This window comes from Phacochoerus africanus, chromosome X (genome assembly GCF_016906955.1).
Source record: "Phacochoerus africanus isolate WHEZ1 chromosome X, ROS_Pafr_v1, whole genome shotgun sequence".
NCBI classification, from domain to species: domain Eukaryota; kingdom Metazoa; phylum Chordata; class Mammalia; order Artiodactyla; family Suidae; genus Phacochoerus; species Phacochoerus africanus.
Genome location: NC_062560.1, coordinates 81,269,321 through 81,295,994, shown reverse-complemented (window position 1 = coordinate 81,295,994; position 26,674 = coordinate 81,269,321).

Here is a 26,674-nt window from a genome sequence, read left to right as displayed (position 1 = left end):
TCACGAAGTCCTGAGGTAGGAAGATATTTTGCCTCCACTTTTTCAGCTACTCTCATAGGAACACCATCTATCAAAAGGATGTTTCCTGAAGCTTGCTGTGTAAGGGTTGATTACCAAAGAGCAGTCAAGGCCAACTAGGTGCCTGTTCTTTTGACACTGTGTGTGAAGACAGAGTTACTATGGTGATAAGAGCATTTTCAGCAGATGCTATGAATGTACTTGTTCTGAGTGTTATTTACCCACTTATGACCATCCTATGAAATTCAGAACAGTATTTAGTCAAGATTTAGAGAAGTAGTAGGAAGAGTGACACTAATAACTTTGGCCCAAAGAGTGTTTCTTCAATGAGAATCAAAAGAAATAGGTGAAATGAAAATAATTGACTGCTCTTTGCATTCTATATCAAGAAAACTGCAATGAACACTGCTGTGAAAACAATATGTTTCTTAGGTGGAAAACATATCCCAACCAAGCTCTTTCTTTTCAGGGAGTAGTATTTCCTCTAATGGTAACTAGTCTATTGAGCCTGACCAGATCCATTTTATTTTTTGGTAGAGTCAGGTGATGGAAGAACAACTCTTGAGCCAGGCTTTGAAACATGCTAGGCCAGCTTCTCCCAAGGTCGGGGCTATTCCTAAGTGGGTGGTACATTAAGCATTTACTTTTTCAGGCCTCCAAGCTCTGCTGATACGTGTTTAATAAGTCTTACCCTGCGAACCTGAAAATGAGAATGCCTGATCCACTTCCCAACAAGTACCTTTTAGATCCCAGGAGTATCTACCTTTTCATTTCCCCCCATATGAGTGGTAAATTAAGACAAAGAGTCCCTTCAAATTTATTTCAGTCCCATCAACCCTTGAGATGTGCAGCAATTATATTCACATTCAGACAAACTACTACACAACCAACAGTTTCCCTTATTACTTGTGACCCCTAGCTGGCTTTTCCTGCTGTGGGCTCAGCATCCTAATCCATACAGTGTGACCCTTTGCCTTTGTAACTCCTGTTGTTCGGTAAGGGAATTAAGTAGCCAGCACTTCACTGTAGGAATTTCTGTTCCATGTGGAGAACATCTTTTGCTTTAAGACACTTCCAATATTTTACTTCAGTGGGAGGGAGAAAAATCAGTGATCATTTTCGTGACAATATAAACTTACAAACTGCTTAGCAGAAGTTAGAAGAAAGTAGAACGATTAAGGGGATTATAAGTTTGAACAGAAAATTTAAAGAAATTAAATATTCTCAGTTGGATAAATGAAGTTCGTTCATTTACAAGTGGAAATGGAGTTATACAGTTCTTGAAGAAGGAAGACGACTATTTAAAGACACAATATTTTATACAACCTTTACGGATTTTCACCCTGCAACTGAAGGTATTAAACAAATACTGTCAACAAATAATTTGGGTTCACTAAATGTCACAGCTGAGAGGATGACTATAATCCTGGTAAGATATTCTGTCTTGAAGAAGTTTCTTAACCTAGGTTGATTTCCATTTTCTAAACTGTACAATTAAAGTATTGGATCATATAGTCTTTACGAATCTTTTGATTCTAAAAATCCTATGATTATAAGGTTCTGCTTCTCCTTCAGTGGCGGGAAAGAAATTAAACCTCTGGACCAAGTGAGAATGAAAAAATAAGTTCTTATTTTTCAGCAATCCCTTAAGGGGTTCTTAATAATTATACCCTGGAGAGTCAGGACTTGTGTATTATCAACTGCATATTAGCAAATTCTAGGTTGGCTAAGTCCTTAATACATCACAATATTCTGAGATAGTTACTACTACTATCTATTCAGGAAATGCCCATATGCTAACACGTTACCAAATATAATCAGGAAGGGGATCTTCTAAACATTAAAAAAAGAAGCAATCTAAACAACCTGGGATAATCTACTTAACTGATTCCTTTGTTCTTATGATACTTTAACAACTTACAGTTTCATTCCTCAGTGTTTCTTGTAACTGTTCACTCTTAAGAAAGTCTGTGTTTGAAGAGGCAAGTAGACCTTTGTTTATATCTATCTCTTCCTCCATTTAGAATTTTTGTTGTTGTTCTGTTTATATAATGATTTTTAATTATTTTTAGTAATTATTTCCCCAATACATTTTTTTTCTACTGTACAGCATGGTGACCCAGTTACACATTTTCAGCAACATGATTTTTATTTTTTTTCCATTATAGCTGGTTTACAGTGTTCTGTCAATTACCTACTCTACAGCATGATACCCAGTTACACATTCAATTATACATTCTTTTTTCTCACATTATCATGCTCCAGTGTAGGTGACCAGACATAGTTCCCAGTGCTACACAGCAGGATCTCATTGCTAATCTATTCCAAAGGCAATAGTCAGCATCCGTTTAGAATTTGATCAAAATCTCCACACTGTCATTTAAGGCCTAGTGGATGAAACCAGTTGATTTTGAAGGCCTGCAATGCCACCTGGTGGATAAATGATGGCAGCAGTGGGCTACGTGAGAGTACTTTCATGTGTGATCTGGGAAATATGCTGAAATTTGAATTCTTCTAACTTGTCAAGTTTTAATTCAAGGGTTTGCTTCCTAGACCAAAAATTAGATGAGAATAATTGTTAAAGTCAGTGTCCTGCCTTGTCTTCTTGAAATAATAAAGAATAGACTATTTTGCTGCTACTGATAGCTTATGCTAGGTATTAATTTAAAATGCACAGCCCATAAAAATTACCACATCAAAATTTTCTGCTTTAATGATATATAAGGAGTAATATTTAGAACAGCTGAGTTTCAGTGACAGATTTGTGACTGCTGATGTCTGTTTTCCCTATAGATAATTCCTATATATAAGAACTAAGAATATTCTGTTTTGAGGATAGTTAACTAATACACATATAATTATTTTTAAGAGGTTTTAGAATAAAATACCAGTTGGCATGGTGCCTTCCATATCCTGAATGATCCTCCTACTTCCTCCCACTGAAAACACTTAAAATTCTCAATAAAATAAAAACTAAAACGAATGAATTAATGAAATGAAAAACTAGATATACTCAGAGATTAAACGGTTAGTGAAAATAGGAACCCAGAGAAGGTATCTGGATATTAAATTTTCCTTTTACCTTAAAGACATGTGCTAAATCAAGGAAATTTGATTTTCATGTCTTCTTAGTGTGAGGGGAAAGGGTGGGAGGCTGGAGACAGAAGATCTGTCAAAGTTAAGGATTTTAATCAGATACCCCAGGCAGAGGGCAACAGTAACAGTTTAAAGTTTTAAACCCAGTGTATATAATACCACTAGGAGAAACTGGCTATGCAGTATATGAAGACTGTACTATTTTTGCAAATCTTCTGTAAATATAAAACTATTCTACAGTAAAACATCTATTTACAAAAAAAGAAACAGTAGATGAATTACAGCATAATTAAGACAGCTTATATGAAAACAAGTGAATTGAAAGACTGATCTAAAGAAACCATCTATAATAGTGTATGGAAAAATAAAAGGTAAAAAATTATAAGCAATATTTTCAGAGTTGTAGTAGATGGTGTGAGAAGCTATAAAATTAATTTATTTGGAAATTCAAAGGGAATAATTGTAATAATGAAGAAGAACCTTCATTTATACAACAATGTTATTGAGCTTGTGAAAGGCAGCAGTACACTGATTCAAGAAACCAAATGAATCCCAAACAGGTTAAATAAAAAATAATCTGCAACTACATAAATGATAGTAAGACTGCAGGTGACTAAATACAAAATCTGCAAAGCAACCAGAAATAACAAATTGATTACTTTCAAAGGCAAAAATTAATAATCTAAAAGATTACCACACTTTCAGTGGAGAACCTTATGACAGTAAAATAATATATTCTACATACTAATGTAAATAAAAGAAATTACCTTGAAATGAATATATAACAAGGATATCCTTCAAGAATTATAGGGAAATATGTGCTAAGGAACATTAAAATGGATTCATACTAAAAGTGATCTTAAAGTGATCTTAAAGGCAAAAACAAAGCTTCCCAGGTAGAAGTTTTATGATGAAAGAGGAAAAAAAAAACCAAAAACAAGTAGTTAATACAATGGTAAATTTAAGCAAACAATACTTTCATAAAGCAGTAACAGTCATTTCTCATTAAGTAAAAACTAAAAGAACTAGGAAGATGTAAAACATAAAGCAACAATAGATGGGTTATCACAGACAGTGTTCAATGTATTTGTATTGAGCAGGTGAAAGGTAAAAAATATTGATTAACTATAAGATTTAATAATATATGGAATGACATCAGCAAGATGGTGAAAAAGTAAGCCCTGAACTCTCTTTCCACCAGTGGACTCACTGATATCAACAGCAACACTTGGATCCATTCCTTTAGGAAAAATCTAGAAACTAGATAAGAGATTCCTCACAAAGATGGAGAACGTACAGAAAACACTGAGCAAAGAGATACAAGATATAAAACTTAAACAAGAAGAGATGCAAAATACAATAACTGAAATAAAAAATTCACTAGAAGTAGCCAACAGCAGAATACAGAATACAGGAAGAAAAACGAATAAGCGAGGTGGAGGACAGATTAGTGGAAATTATGGATGCAGAACAGAAAAGAGAAAAAAGATTGAAAAGAAATGAAGAGAGTCTCAGAGAACTCTGGGACAACGTTAAACACACCAACATCCATATTATAGGGGTGCCAGAAGGAGAAGAGAGAAAGAAGGGGACAGAAAAGATATTCCAAGAGATAATAGCCGAAAACTTCCCTAACATGGGAAAGGAACCACTCACTCAAATCCAGCAAGCACAATGAGTACCATATAAAGTAAACCCAAGGAGGAATACACTGAGACACATATTAATCCAACTGACCAAAATTAAAGACAAAGGGAACATCTTGAAAGCAGCTAGGGAAAAGAAACAAGTAACATACAAGGGAACCCCAATAAGGTTATCAGCAGATTTTTCAGCAGAAACTCTGCAGGCCAGAAGGGAGTGGCATGATATACTTCACGTGGTGAAAGGAAAAAACCTCCAACCAAGATTACTCTACCCAGCAAGGCTCTCATTCAGATTTGAAGAAGAAATCAAAACCTTCACAGATAAGCAAGAGCTGAGAGAATTCAGCAACACTAAACCAGCCTTACAACAAATACTAAAGGAACTTCTCTAGGCAGAAAAGAAAACACAGCAACAGGAAACCAAACCTCCACAAATGACAAGGCTCACCAGTAAAGGTATCTGTACAGTTAAGATACAAAATCATCCATGCACAATTATACCACCCAAATCAGAAATCATGAGAAGAGGTGGGTACAAATGCAGGACACTGGAGATGCACTTGCAATTAAGAGACCAACAACTTAAAACGATCTCTTATATATACATAGACTCTTATATCAAAACTTCAGAATAACTGCAAACCAAAAATCTACAGTGGATACCCAAACAAGGAATCTCTGGAGAAGAAATATATCTCATAGTAAATAAGTGCATAATCCACCATGAAGGGGGTCATTTGACATCATTCTTGGAATGCTGAAGTCTCCTTAGGTCTCATTCTGATTTCCTCTCCATCAAAGAATTTATGATAATTATAATTAAATAATGCCACTGTACAATTAAATAATACAGTTCTACAATTGTATTAGTAAGAACCATTTCTCTCCATGGTACAATGTAAGATCTATAATGTCTTGTTTATCACATCGCCTAGAATGGTGTAATGCCTATAATGAAGACTCAATAAGATGTAACAAATTGTGAGGACATATTTATATAGTTCCACTGTTTTTTTAACCAATTTATGCATTTTATATTTTACTTATTTTCAGAGGGTGTACTATTTTTGTTATTCTTACCAGTTAATTTATTCTTTCTATTATGCTATATAAAATATTTAATTGTATATAAGGCTTTCTTCTTTATAAATTTTAATTGCATAATATACACAATTTTAATATAATGTTAATTTTTAAAGAAAAATTGAAATGTTATAGATAATACTAAATGGTAAAGATGAAAGCCATACAAAATGCAATAAAGCATATAATATATTTCCTATTTGTCTCAGCATAGTTTTCATTCCACTTCTCCAGAGGGAGACACTTAATCTGTTTCTTAAGATCCATTCTTAAGATCTGTCTGAATGTAATTGTGTTTTAGTATATGTATTTTATTCTGTAAGAAAATATATATTCTGTGATAATCTATGTGGGAAAAGAATGTGAAAGGGAATGGATGTATGTACATGTATAAATGAATCTCTTTGTTGTACAGCAGAAATTATCACAACCTTGTAAATCAACTATACTTCAATAATTTTTTTAAAAAAAATGAAAAAAAATAGTTTCCTCCACCTCAAATTAAACTAGCCATGTCAAAACCAGTAGGAAGATTGAAGACATCCTTTGACCATAACCCTCATACCTGGAAAAGTACCACATAATCAAGAGAAAACCTCCAACTCCCATCTTCTCCTGGAGAAGAGAAAGAGTTGGACCACATATATAAATTCTAACTTTTCTGACTGGCATATGAGGGAATGATTTATCTGTCACAAGTCTTGGAGTGTGGATGGGACCTGGCATATGCTAGACCCCTGGTGGCTACAGAGAAAAGTGTAGTAGTTTTAATTAGGCACCACAACTCCTCCAGCATCTCAGCACAGAAAAGAAGGGTGAAAGTCCTCAGCTCTCAGCTTCTCCCTGTGGAGGAATAGAGTTGTAATTCACATCCAATATCCCATCTTTTTCAGGTGCTGCCCAAGGGTCTGGCATTTATCTTACCAGTCTTGAAGCACTGACAGGACTTGGCATACTCTAAACACTGGGGGATTGCTAAAAACAAAGATGGTGATTTAGACAAGCATGAAAGTTTGAGAGGGCCTCAAAAGCTCCAGAAAAGTTTATTGTAAAGGGTCTTCTCCTGTACAGGTTTAGTCCATGAAAACTGGGAGAAGTAATGTTTTCATTTATAATGTGTAGATACCAACACAATCAGTAAACATGATGGAAAAGGGAAACACAATCTAGAAAAAATAACAAGTTAAAGCTCTGGAACCCAACCCTAAGGAAATGGAGATATATGAATTATATTATAGAGAATTCAAAATAACCAGTATAAAAATTCTCACTGCGATCAGAAAAATGCATAAACACCGTTAGACTTTCAAAAAGACAGAATTTTTAAAAATAAGGAACAGAAACATTGGAATCAAAGGACATAACAATTGAATTGAAAGTTCCAGAGTTCCTGTCATGGCTCAGTGGTTAACGAATCCTACTAGAAACCATGAGGTTGCAGGCTTGATCCCTGGCCTTGCTCAGTGGGTTAAGGATCCAGCATTGCCATGAGCTATGGTGTAGGTCGCAGACATACCTTTGATTCCATGTTGCTGTGGTGCTGGCATAGACTGGCAGCTACAGCTCCAATTAGACCCTAGCCTGGGAACCTCCATATGCCACAGGAGTGGGGCCCTAGAAAAGGAAAAAAGACGAAAAAAAAAAAAAAGAAAAGAAAGTTCCAATAGAAGGATTCAACAGCAGACTAGAGCAAGCAGGATAAAGAGTAAGCTAATTGGAAGACAGGTCATTGGAAATTATTCGGTCAGAGAAGCAAAAAGTAAAAAGAATGAAAAGAAATTAAGGAAATTTAAGGGATTTATGGGACACCATAAGTGTGTCAATATATGTATTACAAGAGACCAAGAAAAAAAAAAGAGAGAGAGAGAGAAATGGCCAGGAAGTTTATTTAAAGAAATGATGGCTAAAAAATTCCCAAATCTAGGAAAGGAAATGGACATCTGGATCTAGAAACCCGAAATGCCATAAAAGTAGATGAGTCAAATAAAGCTCACACTTTGACACATTATAATCAAATGCCAAAAGTCAAATACAAAAAGAATTTTGAAAGTAGTAAAGAAAATGATTTATCATGTAAAAGGTAACATCCATAAGACTATCATCAGATTTTCCAGAAGAAACCTTGCCGGCAAGGAAGAGTGGATTGGTATATTCAAAGTACTGAAAGAAAAAGAACTGCTATTCTCTACCCAGCAAAACTGTTCTTCAAACATGGAGAGATAAAGACTTTTCAGATAAACAAAAGCAATAGTTCTTTCACCACTAGACCTACCTTACAAGAAATGCTAGAGTGAATTCTTCAATTTGGTATGAGAGAACATGAAGTAGCAACACTGTACAATAAGAAAGTATAAAACTGGGACAAGTAAATACATAGACACAGAATTCTGTTTGACTACAAGAGTGGTAAGTAAATAATTTTAATTTTAGTGTAAAAGTCAAGTCAGCACTAATAAAAATAATCCTTGCAGGACATTTGGTCCCATCCAAAATGCCCACAAGACGTTTGTCTATAAGACATTTGGTCCATAAGACATTATATTATAAGATATTTAGTTCATGCCAAAAGGTCCTTGATATTTGTAGGAATATTTGGCCCTGTATAAAATGTCCATAAGACATTTGGTCCCTGCCAAAAAGTCCTTGATATTTAGTCCTTGCAAAATGATTTGGCATTTTGGATAGGGCCAAATTTCAAGGGCATTTTGTCAGGGACCAAATATCTTATGGGTGTTTGAGACAGAATCAAATGTCTACTGACCAAAATAACTACAACTATACAATATTAATGGATACAGATCATAAATAGGTGTAAAATGTGACATCAATAACAAAAAGTGTATGGAGGGAGTAAAAGTGTAGAGTTTTTGTATGTCACCGAAGTTAAGTTGATATCAGCTTAAACTAGGTTGAAATACCTATAAGGTATATTATGTAGGCCCAATAGTAACTATAAATACCTATAGAATTTAAAAAAAAGAAAAGGGAATCAAAGCATATCAATTAAAAAAAAACAATGAAACAAAAAGAGTAAGAAAAGTGAAAATAAATTTAAAAATTACAATACAAAAAATTAACAAAATACCAACAATAAAATCTTTGCTGCCAATAATTACTTCAAATGTATATAGATTAAATATTTCAGTCATAAGATATACAGTGGCTAAATGGATATCAGAAAAAATCCAACTATATGCTGTCTACAAGAGACTTTATATGTAAGGATACACATATATTAAAAAAAAGGAAAGTAAAATGATATACTGTGCAAATGGCAACTGAAAAAGAGAAGAGTTGGCTATACTTATTTCAAAAAAATAGACTTTTAGTGAAAAACTATCACCAAAAAATAAAGGTTATTATGCAATGATAGCAATGTCAATTCATCAGGAAGGTATAACAAATATACATATGTGTCCAGAGGATCTTAAAATATAAAGCAAACACTGACAAAACTATAAGAAGAATTAGACAGCAAAGATAATAATAGTAGGATATTTCAATGTCCCAATAATGGATAGAATTACCAAACAGAAATTCAACAAAGAAACAGGAGACATGAACAACACTATAGACCAAAACAACCTAACATACCTATACAGAGCATTCAGCCCCAAAGCAGAATACACATTATTCTGAGGTACATATGGAACATTCTCAAGGATAGACTGCATGTTAGATCACAAACAAGCCTTAACAAATTTAAGATTGAAATCATACCAAAGATATTTACCAACTACAAGGTATGAATTAATAGCAGAAGAAAAGCTGACATATTCACAAATATGTGGAAATTAAACAACACATTTAAATAGCCAATTGGTCACAGAGAAAATGAAAAGGAAAATTAGAAAATATCTTGAGACAAAAATGACTACAACAAACCTGATATAAGATGAAGTAAAAGCAGAGATAAGGGGAAAGTTTATAGAAATAACCACTTACATTAATAATTTAAAAATATTTTGGTATAGTCTGAAGTCAAACTATATTGCAAAGCTACAGTAATCAAAACAACATCATACTGGCACAAAAACAGACACATGATCAATGGAACAGAATAGAGATCCCAGAAATAAACCCATGTACCTATGTTAAATTAGACTATAACAGAGGAGACATGAATATAAAATGGTGAAAAGACTATCTCTTCAACAGGTGGTGCTGGGAAAACTGGATAATCACATGTAAAATAATGAGATAAGAACATTCCCTCACACCACATACAAAAATAAATTCAAAATGGTTGAATGCCCTAAATATAATAACAGAAACCATAAAAATCCTAGAAGAGAATATAGGCAGAACACTCTTTGACATAAGTCATAGCAAAATTTTCTTGAATTAGTCTTCTAACATTAAAGAAATAAAGTTAAAGCTAAACAAATGGGGCCTAATCCAACTTAAAATATTTGCACAGCAAAGAAAATTATTAACAAAACAAAAACACAACATAGGGAATAGGAGAATACATTTTCAAATTACATGACTAACAAGGGGTTAATATCTAAAATATGCAAAGGTCATACAACCAAATATCAAAAAAATCCAAACAGCGCAATCAATAAATGGGCAGATCTGAAAAAGCAATTTTTCCAAAGAAGACATCCATAGGGCTAAATGGCACATGAGAATTTCCTCAACATCATCAATTATTAGAAATAGGTAGATCAAAATAAAAGTGATACCTCACATCTCTCAGAATGGCTATCATAAATATAAACAACAAATGTTGGAGAGGATATTGAGAAATGAACCCTGTAGATTGTTGATGGGAATGTAAATTGATGCAGCCACTGTAGAAAAAGTATGGAGATTCCCCAAAAGTCTAAAAATAGAAGTTATTTTATGATCCAGCAATTCCACTCCTGGATATCTGGAAAAAAAGTGAAAAAACTAATTTGAAAAGATAAATGAACCTTAATGTTGATATTAGCAGTATTTACAACAACTAAGACATGGAAACAACCCAAGCGCCCACAAATTGGATTAATAAGCGTTAAGTATTTACAATGGAATATCACTCAGCTGTAAAAGGAGAATGGAATACTGCCATTTGCAACAACATGGATGGACCTAAAGAATACTATGCTTATTGAAATAAGACAAATACTGCATGATATCACTTATATGTGGAATCTAAAAATGATATAAATGAAAGTATATGCAAAACAGACTCATAGATAACAAACTCGTGATTACTAAAGGGGAGAGGGAAGGTGGGAGGGACAAATTAACAGATACAAACTAGCATATATAAAATATTCTATGAAGATATACTTTATAGCAAAGGGAATTATAGCCATTATCTTATAATAACTTATAATGGTGTACAACCTGAAAAAATACTGAATCACTATGTCATACACTTGAAAGCAACATAATATAATAAATCAAATATACTTTGATTTAAAAATATAAAATATGTTAACAAACTAAGGAGCTGGAATACTGTTTTTGTGGTAATACTTAAAAATCAATAAATTTTTAAAAATTAGAAGATGAAAATGACAAATCATCTAAATGAAGAAAGTAATATAAAGAAAATATTTCAGGACAAATAGAAAACACAAAATCAGATGATCAAAATAAATAAAAATATGTCAGTAATTCAAGTAAGTGTAAGTGGACCAAATATTCCAAATAAAAGACAAACTTTTAGTCTAGATAAAAGTAAAATATAAGAAAACAAGATCTAGTTGTGTGCTGTTCAAGGGACAAATAAATTTGATACTAAAGAGGGATTAAAAGTAAAAGAAATGATATATATATCATATATATCAAATATAAATAAAATGGAAGTATATGTATTTTAATATCAAACAATATAAAATTATACACTTTAGGGCCAAAATTAATTGGTGGATATATTACATAAAGGACATAATTCACACACCAAAATTAAACTTGCATGCTTCTAATTGCACAGACTGAAATATGATGCAAAAAAACTGTACAATCACAGGAAGAAACAATGCTTTCCATTATCATGCTGGGAGATTTTTTAATTCACATAGCATGATTTGCCTCTGACCATATCCTCTAAGAGATGATTGATCCTGGTCTAATGAATCCTTTCATTAGCTTCATTTTTTAATGTATATGAGGGGATGATTAAACATTTTAAGGCTATAAATTAAAAACAGATTTTTTAAAACTAGAAACAGTGTGTTCAGATACATTCAGGTACTTTGCCTAAGATTGTAAGTTTTCATAATATTAGATGAATGTAGTACAATTAATTGGTATGGAACAAGATTTGAATATGTGAGTTGAAACTTTTGTCATGAAAAATTATAAAGACTCTGTTCTTGACCAATCTTTAGTCACAAATCTTTATGTAGGCTAGCCTGAGCCTTCTTATCAGCTAGTTCTTGATCTTGACTGCCTCGACCCAGTTTTAGTAAAGAATTCTGCTAAGTCATTTAAGTAAGAAATAGCATCTAAGTTACTGGTGCTTTAGAGTCATATTCCGTATGCCCCATAGAGAAATGGAGTGACTAAAATCATTAACCAAATCTTTCTGAATGCTGAATTGAGATCAATGAAATGAATCTTATCACTCACATTTCCAGAAATTAGGCTTGTGCCAAAATATCATTGATTAATTACAATATATTAGGTCAGGACAATGCTTACTCAATTGCTTCTCATGTAATCTTTCTGAGAGCTTCATCCAACTTTTTTTGTCCTCTCTTCAGGTTTGAGAAATTCCCACCAGCCACACAAACTCCCCATGCCCTGCTTCAGTTGATCTTTCCAGTCAGATTCACCATCAGATTACAGCTTCCTCAGTTCTTTCAATACATAATGTTCTAGTTCCTAAAGTTTCAGAAACCATTGTTCTGAAACAAGCACAGCAATTACTTTTAATTTTTAAAAGCTTTTTTTGTTGTTGCTACAACAAATATTTAAAATGTTTTGGTTGTATTAAAAAAATAAAAATCATAATATAAAAAAATAAAATAAAAATAAAAATAATTGTACACAATAATTTTATTTCTGCTTTTTTATTCTCATCAGTCTTTCATTCGATACAGAAATTTATCTTTTTAACATGCTAACCTGAAATGTTTTATGGAAAAACTGAACATTAGAACAAAAGTGTATAAACCATGTTAGCTACTGATAGTGCAAGCGTTCCCTTGTATAATATCATTTTAGACCTAAGACAAATAAATTTACATTTCCTTAAAACTTAACTTGTTCATAAGTAGGGGGATGTACATATTAATAATTTTACTTTTTATTGAAACATAAATGACGTGAGGCTAGCTTTTTTGTGTTTTTTAGACCTCCTTTCATAATTCACTCCCTACGTTCTAGTAAAGTGTGAAATGATTGTAAATTTCTTTGAATATAAGTGTTGGTTAAGTTTTAGAGATTAACTCATTAGGCTTCCATTATGAGTCACTGTGCTAGATAGTTTTTATGTAAGTATTACGAAATGCACCAACATATCCCGGAATAATTCTATTTCTTCCTGTTCCAAAGTCTCTAAATAATTTGAGGCCAGCAACTATATCTTACTCATTTCATCAGTAAAACATATTAGATACTTAATACATATTTGCTAAATTGAACTGAAAGCTGGAACTCCCTTGTCAGTCTTCACAGTAAACCCCTCTTACTGGTTTGAAAGGTATCTCTACTTTGAAGCTCTTTTATTGTGCTAAAGTGATTGCCATAAAATAGATCCAGGAAATTATTAAGGCGTGTGTGATTCAGGATCATAGGAAATGTCACAATAAATTGTTTCCATGTCCATAAAAGCACAAGTATTGCCACAATGAAAATATGCTTGAGATATACAGCAGGAAATACAGGAAGAAGAGCCAGGCTTGGGTTTGAAATTTAGCTGCAAAATTGCACAAATTTTACTTTTCAATCATGATTGACAAACTGGAAGTAATTATATATTATTTTGAGAATTGATTAAGAGCATTATGCAAAATGCCAAGCACAGTGACTATAACAGAGTAAGGTATGTAATATTTGTCAGTTCCCTTCTCCAGAATCAGATTGTCAGTTTCACTCTCTATATTTGTTTTCTTTTATCTGTCTCCTTTATACTTCCCCTCCTCCATCTCACCATCTAGTCTTCTAGAATCCTGTTGTTACTATTTTCTAAGTACTTTAAGAAAGTGGAAAAAAGCATCTGTATTCTCTACCCAGAGTTTCAATGTTAAATGGTTTCATCAATAGCCACAAATACTTGACTTTATTTCACTTTTTTCTTTTTTTCTAGGGCTAAACCTGAGGTATATGGAAGTTCCCAGGCTAGGGGTCAAATTGGAGCTACAGCTGAGGCCTACACCACAGCCACAGCAACACCAGATCTGAGCCATATCTGTGACCTATGCCACAACCAGCAGCAACTCAGGATCCTTAACCCAATGAGTGAGGCCAGGGATCAAACCTGCATCATCACGGACACTATGCTGGGCTCTGAACCCACTGAGCCACTACAGGAACTCCCACAAATACTTGACAATTGGTCTCAATAGCATATTGAATTTATACAAAATCTTCTAAAATCCAGAAAGATATCCTCATATCTTATAGCTATTCCTTTGTGTTCAAAATGAGAGGTTGGTAAGGACTTTTAAGAAGATAGGAGTTATTTTATTTTACTTTTATTTTTTATCTTTTAAATAAATTTTATTGAAATACATGTGACTTACAATGCTGTGTTAGTTTCATGTGTATAGCAAAGTGAATCATCCATATATATGTATATGTATATACATATGTATATGTATTCTTTGTTCAGATTCTTTCCCCATATGGGCTATCACAGAGTACTGAGTAGATTTCACTGAGCTATATAGTAGGTCCTTGTTACCAATCAATTTTGTACATAGTAATGTGTTTATGTTAATCCCAAACTCCCAATCTATCCCTCCTCTCAGCGTTTTCTCTTTGGCAACCTTAAGCTTGGTTTTGAACTCTTTGAGTCTGTTTCTGTTTTGTGAATGAATTATTTTGTATCATTTTTATTAGATTCCACATATTAGTGATCTCATATATTTGTCTTTCTCTGCCTGACTTACTTCATTTAGTATGATAATATCTATGTCTATCCATGTTGCTCCAAATGGTATTATTTAATTCTTTTTGATGTCCAAGTAATATTCCATTGTATATGTGTACCACAAGGAAGATAGAAGTAATTTTAAAATGATTTATGACTCACTCTGTATTAAAAATATCTAGCTTTTCTAACAAGTCATGGTAGACTTTGTTATTCTGAACTATATACTCTCTTTCTGTAAGAGAAGTTATAGGATCTGTTTCCATGAGTAATGCAATGCCTGCTGAGGGAGGAGTCTATTTCCTCACCTCATTGATGTTTGACCAATGAAACATGAACAGACATGATATATAACTAGTTGCTTTAAAATCCACTGAATGTTTTTGTTACATCTGTTTCTTTTCTTTTTTTTTTTATTTGCCATAATAACATGTTATCAAAGCATCTTCCAGATTGGGGCTGATCAGGCTAACTGAGTGCTGGAATAAAGAAATGGGAATCAGAACTACAGCTGACCTACAACCAACATAAAATGTGAGCAAAAATTAACTTCTATTGTGATAAGCCCCTGAGAAGTTAGGGTTGCTGGTTACCATAGCACAGCTAACTAATATAGACATTAATATTTAAGGTGCTGACATGACAAAATATCTAATATGTATGTCATTGTCTTTGGTGCCAACTCAGGCATTTAAAGGAAATTATCATCAGAGAGTGGAAAAAATAATAGCTCATATATACAATGACAAATATTTTTTTTTCTTTTTTTTAGGGCCACACCCCCAGCATATGGAAGTTCCCAGGCTAGGGGTCGAATCGGAGATACAGCTGCCAGCCTACACCACAGCCACAGCAACAAGGGATCAGAGCCACATCTGTGACCTACACTACAGCTCATGGCAATGCCAGATCCCAGACCCACTGAGCGAGGCCCACATCCTCATGGATCCTAGTTGGGTCCGTTAACCACTGAGCCACAAAGGGAACTCCCACAATGAGAAATATTTTTATAAAGTGTCATTTGTGATAACTTGGAAGGAAGATAATTATCTAATATACCAGTTTTAGATGAAGAGTTGGAAAACAGAATGTTGGATGCATAATTTGACTGCTTAGTCCTATAATTTGACAAGGTACTATAATGATTAATAAAAACAAAAAAACAAACAAAAGGACAACTGGGTTCTTTATAAGCAGAGAGCAAAAAGAGAGAAAGGTACAACTATTCTTAATATCAAATGGAAAACGAAAAAAAAATTAAGAAATGCTTTGAGCAAGAAAAGCCAATTAAGACAATTAAGAATCATCTTCTATCAAGGACCAAATCAAGAACAGGCATGGTTACAGGTTTTGTTACAAAAAATAAATAAATAAAAGAACTCTGAATGGATTTAGGTGATTCTCAGGAAATCCTTTAAATTGGATTAAACAGCTCAGGGAAAACAGTGGCTTCACAAAAGCCTAAATTTAAATTACCTGTAACTCTAATAAAGAGGCATCATTTGAAAAGAATTGTGGGTATAGATATTGGTGTATTAAACTGACTAGAGTAAAATAGGAGAAAATATATTCCATGTTCTCTAAAGATGTAGCTAACAAGAATCATGGAAAAGGAATCACTTTCAATAGGGCAAAAATAAGAGTGATGCAGAAAAGTTGACTGCAAAACTCCTCCCCAAAAAATGGAACTAGAGTGGAATCAAGGAAAAATTTTTGTATATAATCTTTTTCCAGAAGATTTCAGATATTTCTGTTTTCCAATGAGTTAATTTTTATGCCTTCTCACTTTCAAATATCAGTGTCACTGTTTCATCAGTTTATGTTAGGTGTTTGGAAGACTACAAAACTTGTATTTAATTCTATTTCCTGGATTTAGAAAAAAGCTTGATGTAGAGACCGCTCCAAAGTCTCACAGTTTCATTTGATACCATGATTCAGTGGAATTTTTTAATGTTTTCTTGGGAAAGAGTGAGTTTATTTACATTCAGGAATAAGAAAATTGAATATTTGTGACCAAGAGGGTGACATGTGATAGAATGAATATTTTCTCATCTGTTCAATCTACTCACTTTTTTTTCCCACCTAAGAGATTTCATACATTCCTACTTGTTGACATTTGAATTGCAATGCTTCCTATGGCCCCATTCCCTACCATATTGACATTGATCTTGGCCATATGTTTCACCATACACAATTGAATATAAATCAATTTGACTTGTGAGAAAAATCTTTATGTGCCATCTGTAGAGCATTGCTCTTTTCCATTTGCCACAAGAATAGAATGATCTGTAATGGTCACAGATAGGGGTGATTCCACTTGTTTGTGTACTAAATGAAGGCATAAAGCTACATCTGGCCCATAGCTATACAAAATGTGAGGGAAAAATAAACATTTGTTGTAAGATACATACTTGAGAGATGTTTATTAATATAAAAACAATTTATTTTAAAGCCTAATGAATACAGAATAACCTTCATATGTATATACCAAAAGGTATTGGGAGAGTGTATGAATGAATGAAAGAAAGAATAATGTGAGAAGGGAAACAATTTATTTTCATTCAGTGAGGGGTAACTGTGTTCAGTGAGAGAGATACATTAGTTGAATTATACTATCCTGGAATGAGAGTAGCTTGGGAATATGAGAAAACCATGTCCTAATTTCTAAACTATTGCTGATAATATTACATTGAATTGGCTAAGCCTTTGAACACCCACAAAGTCACAAGATTTAGACAGGGATGGTTACTTGGCCTAAAGACAACCTGTATATCACCTGGCCTACAGAATATGATTTGATCTCTTGGAAAGAAAATTATCCAGCTGTGGTATAGTGATTAAACAAGCCAACCATATTATATCTATAGAGGAGTTTAAATATGACGGAAACATTATTGCTTATGTAGTAGCAGGAGAAAATGTGGAAGGACAAAAAGAAAGCAGTAGATGGAAATCCTGAAGCCTTAAAAGTCAAGAGGAAGTAAAAACTTTGAGTAAGTAGAACTCATCAAGATTTATAGATTAAAAATGAGGGAGTTAGAAGAAGACATAGGCAAAACATTCTCTGACATCAACTATACAAATATTTACTTAGATCAGTCTCCTAAAGCAAAAGAAATAAAAACAAAAATAAACCAATGAGACCTTATCAAACTGACAAGCTTTTGCACACTAAAGGAAACCATAAAAAAATATCTATGGAATGGGAGAAAGTAGTTTCAAGTGATGCAACCAACAAGGGCTTAATCTCTAAAATATATAACTCATACAACTCAACAACAACAAAAACAACCCAATTGAATAATGGGCAAAAGGCCTAAATAGACATTTCTCCAAAGAACACATAAAGATAGCCAACAGGCACATGAAAAAATACTCAACATCATTAATTATTAGAGAAATTTAAATCAAAATTACAATGAGATACCACCTCACACTGGTCAGAATGGCCATCATTAACAAGTCAACAAGTGACAAATGCGGGAGAGGGTGTGGAGAAAAGGGTACCCTCCTTCACTGTTGGTAGAAATGTAAATTGGTACAACCACTACGGAAAACAGTATGGAAGTACCTCAGAAAACTAAATATAGAACTACCACATGACCCAGCAATCCCACTCTTGGGCATATATCCAGAAAAAACTTTCTTTGAAAAAGATACATGCACCTTTATTTGCACTGCAGCACTATTCACAATAGCCAAGACATAGAAACAACCTAAATGCCCATCAACAGATTATTGTATTAGGAAGATGTGGTATATATAGACAATGTATTACTACTCAGCCATAAAAAAGAACAAAATAATGCCAGTTGCAGCAACATGGATGGAAGTAGAGACTCTCATACTAAGTGAAGTAAGTCAGAAGAGAAAGACAAATACCATATGATATCACTTTTATCTGAAATCTAATGTATGGCACAAATGAACTTATCTACACAAAAGAAACAAACACATGGACATGGAGAACAGACTTATGGTTGCCAAGGGGGAGGTAATAGGATGGACTGGGAGTTTGGGGTTAGATGCAAACTATTGCATTTGTAGTGGATAAGCAATAAGATCCTGCTGTATAGCATAGGGAACTATATCTAGTCACTTGTGATGGAACATGATGGAGGATAAAGTGAGTAAAAGAATGTATGTATATGTATGACTGGTCATTTTGCTGACAGCAGAAATTGACAAACATTGACAGAACTATAATAAGAAAATAATAAAAATCTTAAAATTAATAAGGTAATTGATTGACAGGGACAAAAGAGGGAAAGATCAATAAAATATGGCCATTAAAGATAGGAAGGAGGAATTCCCATTGTAGCTCAGCAGTAATGAACTCAACTAGTATCCATGAAGATGTGAGTTTGATCCCTGGCCTCGCTTGGTGGGTTAAGGGTCTAGCATTGTCCTGAACTGTGGTGTAGGTTGCAGGTGTGGCTCAGATCCTTTGTTGCTTTGGCTGTGGTGTAGGCTGGCAGCTGAAACTCTGATTGAACCCCTAGCTTGGGATATTCCATATGATATGGGTGCAGCCCTAAAAAGAATGATAAGAAGGAAATTAACGAGACAACCTAGCAACTACATCTGCTTTATTTATTTATTTTTTAAATGGCTGATTTTTTTAATTTACTTTTTTATTACTCAAATGAATTTATCACATCTGTAGTTGTATAATGATCATAACAATCTGATTTCACAGGATTTCCATCCCACAAAACAAGAACATCTCCCCACACCCCAAACTGTCTCCTCTGGAGACCATAAGTTTTTCAATGTCTGTGAGTCAGTCTCTCTTCTGCAAAGAAGTTCAGTCTGCCCTTTTTTCACATTCCACATGTCAGTGAAAGCATTTGATGTTGGAGTCTCATTCTATGGCTGACTTCACTTAGCATGATAATTTCTAGGTCCATCCATGTTGCTAAGAATGCTGGTATTTTGTTATTTATAGTGGCTGAGTCATATTCCAATGTGTATAAGTACCATTTCTTCTTGATCTACTCCTCTGTGGATGGACATTTAGGTTGTTTCCATGTCTTGGCTATTGTAAATAGTGCTGCAATGAACATCAGAGTTCATGTGTCTTTGTGAGTAGTAGTTCTATTTTTAGTTTTCTGAGGAATCCCCATACTGTTTTCCACAGTGGCTGCACCAATTTACAATCCCACCAACAGTGACCTCGGGTTCCTTTTTCTCCACCCCCTCTCCAGTACTTCTTGTTTGTAGACTTTTGGATGATGGCCATTCTGACTGGTGTAAGGTGGTACCTCAGAGTGGTTTTGATTTGCATTTCTCTAATAATGAGTGATGTTGAACAAGTTTTTATGTGTTTCTTGGCCATCTGTATGTCTTCTTTGGAGAACTGTCTGTTGATATCGTCTGCCCATTTCTTGATGGGGTTGTTTGTTTTTTTTTGGTATGGAGCTGCAGAAGTTGTTTGGAGATAAATCCCTTGTCAGTTGATTCACTTGCAAAGATTTTCCCCCCTTCTGTGGGTTGTCTTTTCATTTTGTTGAGGGTTTCCTTTGCTGTGCAGAAACTTTTAAGTTTGATTAGGTTCCATTTGTTTATTTTTGTTTTTACTGTCATTATTCTAAGACGTGGATCTGAGAAGATGTTGCTGTGGTTTATGTCAGAGAGTGTTTGGCCTATGTATTCCTCTAGGATTTTTATACTGTCTGGTCTTATATCTAGGTCTTTCATCCATTTGGAGTTTACTTTTGTGTATGGTGTTAGGGAGTGTTCTAATTTCATTCTTTTCCCTGTGGCTGTCCAGTTTTCCCAGCACCACTTATTGAACAAGCTGTCCTTTCTCCATTGTATATTCTTGCCTCCTTTGTCATAGATGAGTTGGCTGTAGGTGTGTGAGTTTAATTCAAAGCTTCCTATCCTGTTCCACTGATCTATATGTCTGCCTTTGTGCCAGTACCATACAGGTGTGATGATTGTTGCTTTGTAGTATAGTCTGAAGTCCGGGATCCTGATTCCTCTATGTCTATTTCTCTTTTTCAGGACGTCTTTGGCTATTCTGGGTCTGTTGTGCTTCCAAACAAACTTTAAAATATTTTGTTTGAGGAGTTCCCGTGGTGGCGCAGTGGTTAACAAATCTGACTAGGAACCATGAGGTTGTGGGTTCGATCCCTGCCCTTGCTCAGTGGGTTAACGATCCGGCGTTGCCGTGAGCTGTGGTGTAGGTCACAGACGCGGCTCGGATCCCGCATTGCTGTGGCTCTGGCATAGGCTGGTGGCTATGGCTCCGATTAGACCCCTAGCCTAGGAACCTCCATATGCCGTGGGAGCGGCCCAAGAAATGGCAAAAAGACCAAAAAATACATATATTTTGTTTGAGTTCTGTGAAAAATGTCCCTGGTAATTTGATAGGGATTGCATTGAATCTGTAGATTGCTTTAGGTGGTAGAGTCATTTTGATAATATTAACTCTTCCAATCTAAGAGCATGGTATGTCTTTCCATCTGTTTGTGTCATCTTTGATTTGTTTCATCAATGTCTTGCAGTTTTCAGAGTACAGGACTTTTGTCTGTTTAGGTAGGTTTACTCCTGGGTATTTTATTCTTTTGGATGTGATGATAAATTGGATTGCTTCCCTAATTTCTCTTTCTGCTCTTTCATTGTTAGTGTATAGAAATGCCATGCATTTCTGTGTATTAATTTTGTATCCTGCGACTTTGCCAAATTCATGGATGAGCTCTAACAGTTCTCTGGAAGGGTCTTTAGGATTCTCTAAGTATAGTCTCATGTCATCTGCAAATAGTGATAGTTTTACTTCTTCTTTCCCATATGGATTCCTTTTATTTCTTTTACTCTCTGATTGCTGTGGCTAGGACTTCCAAAACTATGTTGAAGAGTAGTGGCGACAGCAGACATCCTTGTCTTGTTCCTGATTTCAGCGGGAATTCTTTCAGCTTTTCACCATTGAGAATGATGTTAGCTGTGGTTTTGTCATATATGGCCTTTATCATGTTGAGGTAGGTTCCCTCTATGTCCACTTTCTGAAGGGTTTTTTGTCAGAAATGAGTGTTGGATTTTGTCAAAGGCTTGTTCCATGTCTATTGAGAGGATCATATGGTTTTCATTCTTCATTGTTTTAATGTGGTGTATCACACTGATGGAATTGCAGACATTGAAGAACCCTTGCTTCCCTGGGATAAATCCCACTTGATCATGATGAACAATCCTTTTAATGTATTGTTGGATGTGGTTTGCTAGTATTTTGTTGAGGATTTTTGCATCTATGTTCATCAGTGAAATTGGCCTGTATTTTTCTTTTTTTTGTGGTATCTTTGTCTGGTTTTGGTATCAGGGTGAGGGTGGCCAAGTAGAATGACTTTGGGAGTATCCCTTCCTCTGCAATTTTTGGAATTAGCTTCAGAAAGATAGGTGTTAGTTCTTCTCTAAATGTTTGTTAGAATTCACCTGTGAAGCCATCTGGTCCTGGACTTTTGTTTGTTGGAAGGTTTTTAATCACAGTTTCAATTTCAGTTCTTGTGATGGTCCATTCATCTTTTCTATTTTGTCTTGGTTTAGTCGTGGTAGATTGTACTTTTCTAAGAATTTGTCCATTTCTTCTAGGTTTTCCGTTTTATTGGTATAGTGTTGCATATAGTAGTCTCTTATGATCCTTCGTATTTCTGTGATGTCCATTGTTACTTCTCCTTTTTCATTTCTAATTTTATTGATTTGAGTCTTCTCTCTTTTTTTCTTGATACGTCTGGCTAAGGGTTTATCAATTTTGTTGATCTTTTCAAACAACCAGCTTTTCGTTTCATTGATGTTTTCTATGTTTTTTCTTTGTTTCTAGTTCATTGATTTCTGCTCTGATCTGTATGATTTCTTTCCTTCTACTAACTTTAGGTCTTGTCTATTCTTCTCTCTCGAGCTGCTTTAGATGTAAAGTTATCTTGAATATTTGAACTTTTTCTTGTTTCCTGAGGTGGGATAGTATCACTATAACCTTTCCTCTTAGAATGGCTTTTGCTGTATCCCATAGGTTTTGGAGTGTAGTATCTTCATTGCCCTTTGCTTCGAGGTATTTTTTAAATTCCTCTTTGATTTCTTCAGTGATCCATTGGTTGTTGAGTAGCATGTTGTTTGGTCTCCACGTGTTTGTGTTTTTTGCAGTTTTTTCTTCTTGTTGATTTCTACTCGTATAGTGTTGTGGTCCGAAAAGATTCCTGATATGCTTTCAATTTTCTTAAAGTTACCAAGGTTGGTTTTGTAGCCCAGGATGTGATCACTCCTAGAGAATGTTCCATGTGCACTTGAGAAGAATGTGTATTCTGTTCATTTGGATGGAATGTCCTATAAATATCTATGAAGTCCATCTGGTTTAATGCATCATTCAGGGCCTGTGTTTCCTTATTCATTTTCTGTCTGGTTGATCTGTCCATTGCGTAAGTGGGGTGTTAAAGTCCCCCAGTATGATTGTGTTATTGTCGATTTCTCCTTTTAAGGTTGTTAGCAGTTGCCTTATATATTGTGGTGAACCTATGTTAGGTGCATAGATATTTAAAATTGTTATATCTTCTTCTTGGATTGATCCTTTGATCATTATGTAATGTCCTTCTTTGTCCCTTAAAATATTCTTCATTTTAAAGTCTATTTTGTCTGATATGAGTATTGCTATTCCTGGTTTCTTTGGATCCACATTTGCATGAAATATTTACTTCCATCCTCTCACTTTCAATTTGTATGTGTCCCTAGAAGTGAGGTGGGTCTCTTGAAGACAGCATATATATGGGTCTTGTTTTTGTATCCATTCAGCCAGTATATGTTTTTTGGTTGGGGCATTTAGTCCATTAACATTTAAGGTAATTATTGATATGTTTGTTCTTATTGCCATTTTATTCATTGCTTTGGATTTGTTTTTGCTGCTCTTTTTTCTTTCCTTCTTCTCGTATTCTTTTTTGCCTATAGAAGTTCCTTTAGTATTTGTTGTAAGGCTGGTTTAGTGTTGCTGTATTCTCTCAACTTTTGCTTATCTGTGAAGCTTTTTATTTCTCCTTCAAATCTGAATGAGAGCCTTGCTGGGTAATCTTGGTTGGAGGTTTTTTCCTTTCACCACGTGAAGTATATCATGCCACTCCCTTCTGGTCTGCAGAGTTTCTGCTGAAAAATCTGCTGATAACCTTATTGGGGTTCCCTTGTATGTTATTTGTTTCTTTTCCCTAGCTGCTTTCAAGATGTTCTCTTTGTCTTTAATTTTGGTCAGTTGGATTAATATGTGTCTCAGAGTATTCCTCCTTGGGTTTAGTTTATATGGTTCTCCTGCTTCCTGGATTTGAGTGAGTGATTCCTCCCCCATGGTAGGGAATTTTTCAGCTATTATTGCTTCGACTATTTTTTCTGTCTCCTTCTCTCTCTGTCTTCTCCTTCTGGCACCCCTATAATACGGATGTTGGTGCGTTTAACATTGTCCCAGAGTTTTCTGAGACTCTCTTCATTTGTTTTCAGTCTTTTTTCTCTTTTCTCTTCCACATCTGTATTTTCTTCTAATCTATCCTCCACCTCGCTTTTTCATTCTTTTGCCTCCCGTATTCTACTGTTAGCTGCTTCTAGTGAGTGTTTTATTTCAGTTATTGTATTTTGCATCTCTTCTTGTTTCAGTTTTATATCTTGTATCTCTTTGGTCAGTGTTTCCTGCAAATTATCCATCTGTGCCTCCAGTTTATTTCCAATGTCTTGCATCCTCTTCAGCATCAACAGTCTAACGTCTTTTTCCTAGAGGCTGAGAATCTCCTCCTTGCTTAGCTGTTTTTCTGAGATTTTCCTTTTTCCCTCATCTGTGTCATAGTTATCTGTCTTTTCATTTTTATAGGTTTTTGGTGTGGTGACCTTTTTACAGATAATAGATTTGTAGCCTCTCTTGCTTCTGGCGTCTGCCCTCCTGTGCCTGAAGTCGTTATGGGGGCTTTCTGTAGGCTTCCTGATGGGAGGGGCTGATGTCTGCCCACTGGTAGGTGGAGCTGATTCTAATCCCTCTGGTGGGTGGGGCTTAGTCTCTGAATGGGATTAGAGGCAGTTGTGTGCCTGAGGGGTCTTTAGGTAGCCTGTTTACTGAGGGGTGGGGCTGTGATCCCACCTGGATTGTTGTTTGCCCTGGGGCTTCGCAGCAGCTGACTGACAGGTTGTGCCAGATTTTCCCAAAATGCCCACCTCCAGAGAATGGCAGGGCTGCTGAATATTCCCAAGAGCTTTGTTTTCAATGTCCTTCCCTCACGACAATTCACATTCACCCCTGTTTCCCCAGGGTGTCCTCCAAGTACTGCAGTCAGGTTTGACTCAGATTCCCATGGGGACTTTGCTTTGCCTTTCGACCCAGTGCATGTGAAATTCTGTGTGTGCCTTTTAAGAATGGGGTCTCCATTTCCCCCAGTCCTGTGGAGCTCCTGCACTCAAGCCCCACTGGCCTTCAATGCCAGATGCTCCAGGGGCTCTTTCTCCCAGTGCCAGATCCCTGCATGTGAGGGTTTGATGTGGGGCTCAGAACTCTCACTCCTGTAGGTGAGTCTCTGTGAACCAGTTAATTTCCAGTCTGTGGAGCTTCCCACACAGGAGGTATGGGGTTGTTTATATCTCAAAATTGCCCCTACTACTTCTTTTTGTGTCTTCCTCTTTTTCTTCTGTAGTAGGATATCTTTTTTAAGGATTCTGGTCCATTTGTGTGAAGAGTGCTCAGTCTTTATTTGTGAATTTTTTTGTTTTTAGGAGAAAAGTTGAGCTCCAGTGAAACACAGTATAGTAGTGGTTACCAGGGGTAGGGGTAAAGGAAATGGCGAGGGAGATATTGATCAAATTTTAAAACCTTCCAGTTATAATGTTAACAAGTTCTGGAGATCTAATGGGTACAACATGGTGATTATAGCTAATAATACTGTATTACATAGTGGACAGTTGCTAAGAGAATAGATCTTTAATGTTATCACCACAAAAAAGAAATGGTAATAATGTGATGGGTTGGATGTGTTAGCTAATGCTATTGTGGCAACAAATTTGTAATATATAAATGTATCAAATTGATATGTTGTACACCTTAAAGGTATGCCATGTTATATACCAGTTATACCTCAGTAAAGCTGGGGAAGCACAAATTGTTAGTGATTAGAAAAATAGTTGCAGGGGTATGGGTTTGGGAAAATAGGGATAAGTTGATAAAATGGTACAAAATTTTAGATATAAGATGAATAAAGACATAGGATCTAATGTAAAACATGGTGACTATTGCTGATTACATTGTATTCTTTAACTGAATTTTGCTTAGAATAAAACTCAAATATTCTCACCAAAACAAACAAAACTAGATGGTGAGGTAATGGATATGTTAATTAGGTGGGAGAATCCTTTCACAATGTATATGTATATCAAGTTGCCATGATGTACACTTTAAATATCTTACACATTTATATATCAATTATGCCTCAATAAAGCTGATTTATTTTACAAAATAATTTGGGTTTGGATGGTAAGTTACATGGTTGACAAAGCTGAGATATCTTTCTTCATCTGACCCCTCTATTACACTTCTGACATGATCATCTACCACTTTCTTCTTTTTACGTACAAATGAACCTTCTTTCTACTGCACAATACTTCAAGTTTGTTTCCATTTGAGTAACTTCATACCTGCTCCCTATAATATTCAGCAATCAGACCTTCGAGTGTCACTTTGGGACAACATTCTCCGACTGCCCAATCTAATATATCCCCTCTTCTGATATCCATTCTAAGGACATCCTATTTTTCTTCATTACACTTATAAATTATAATTATTTTTGTTTATTTT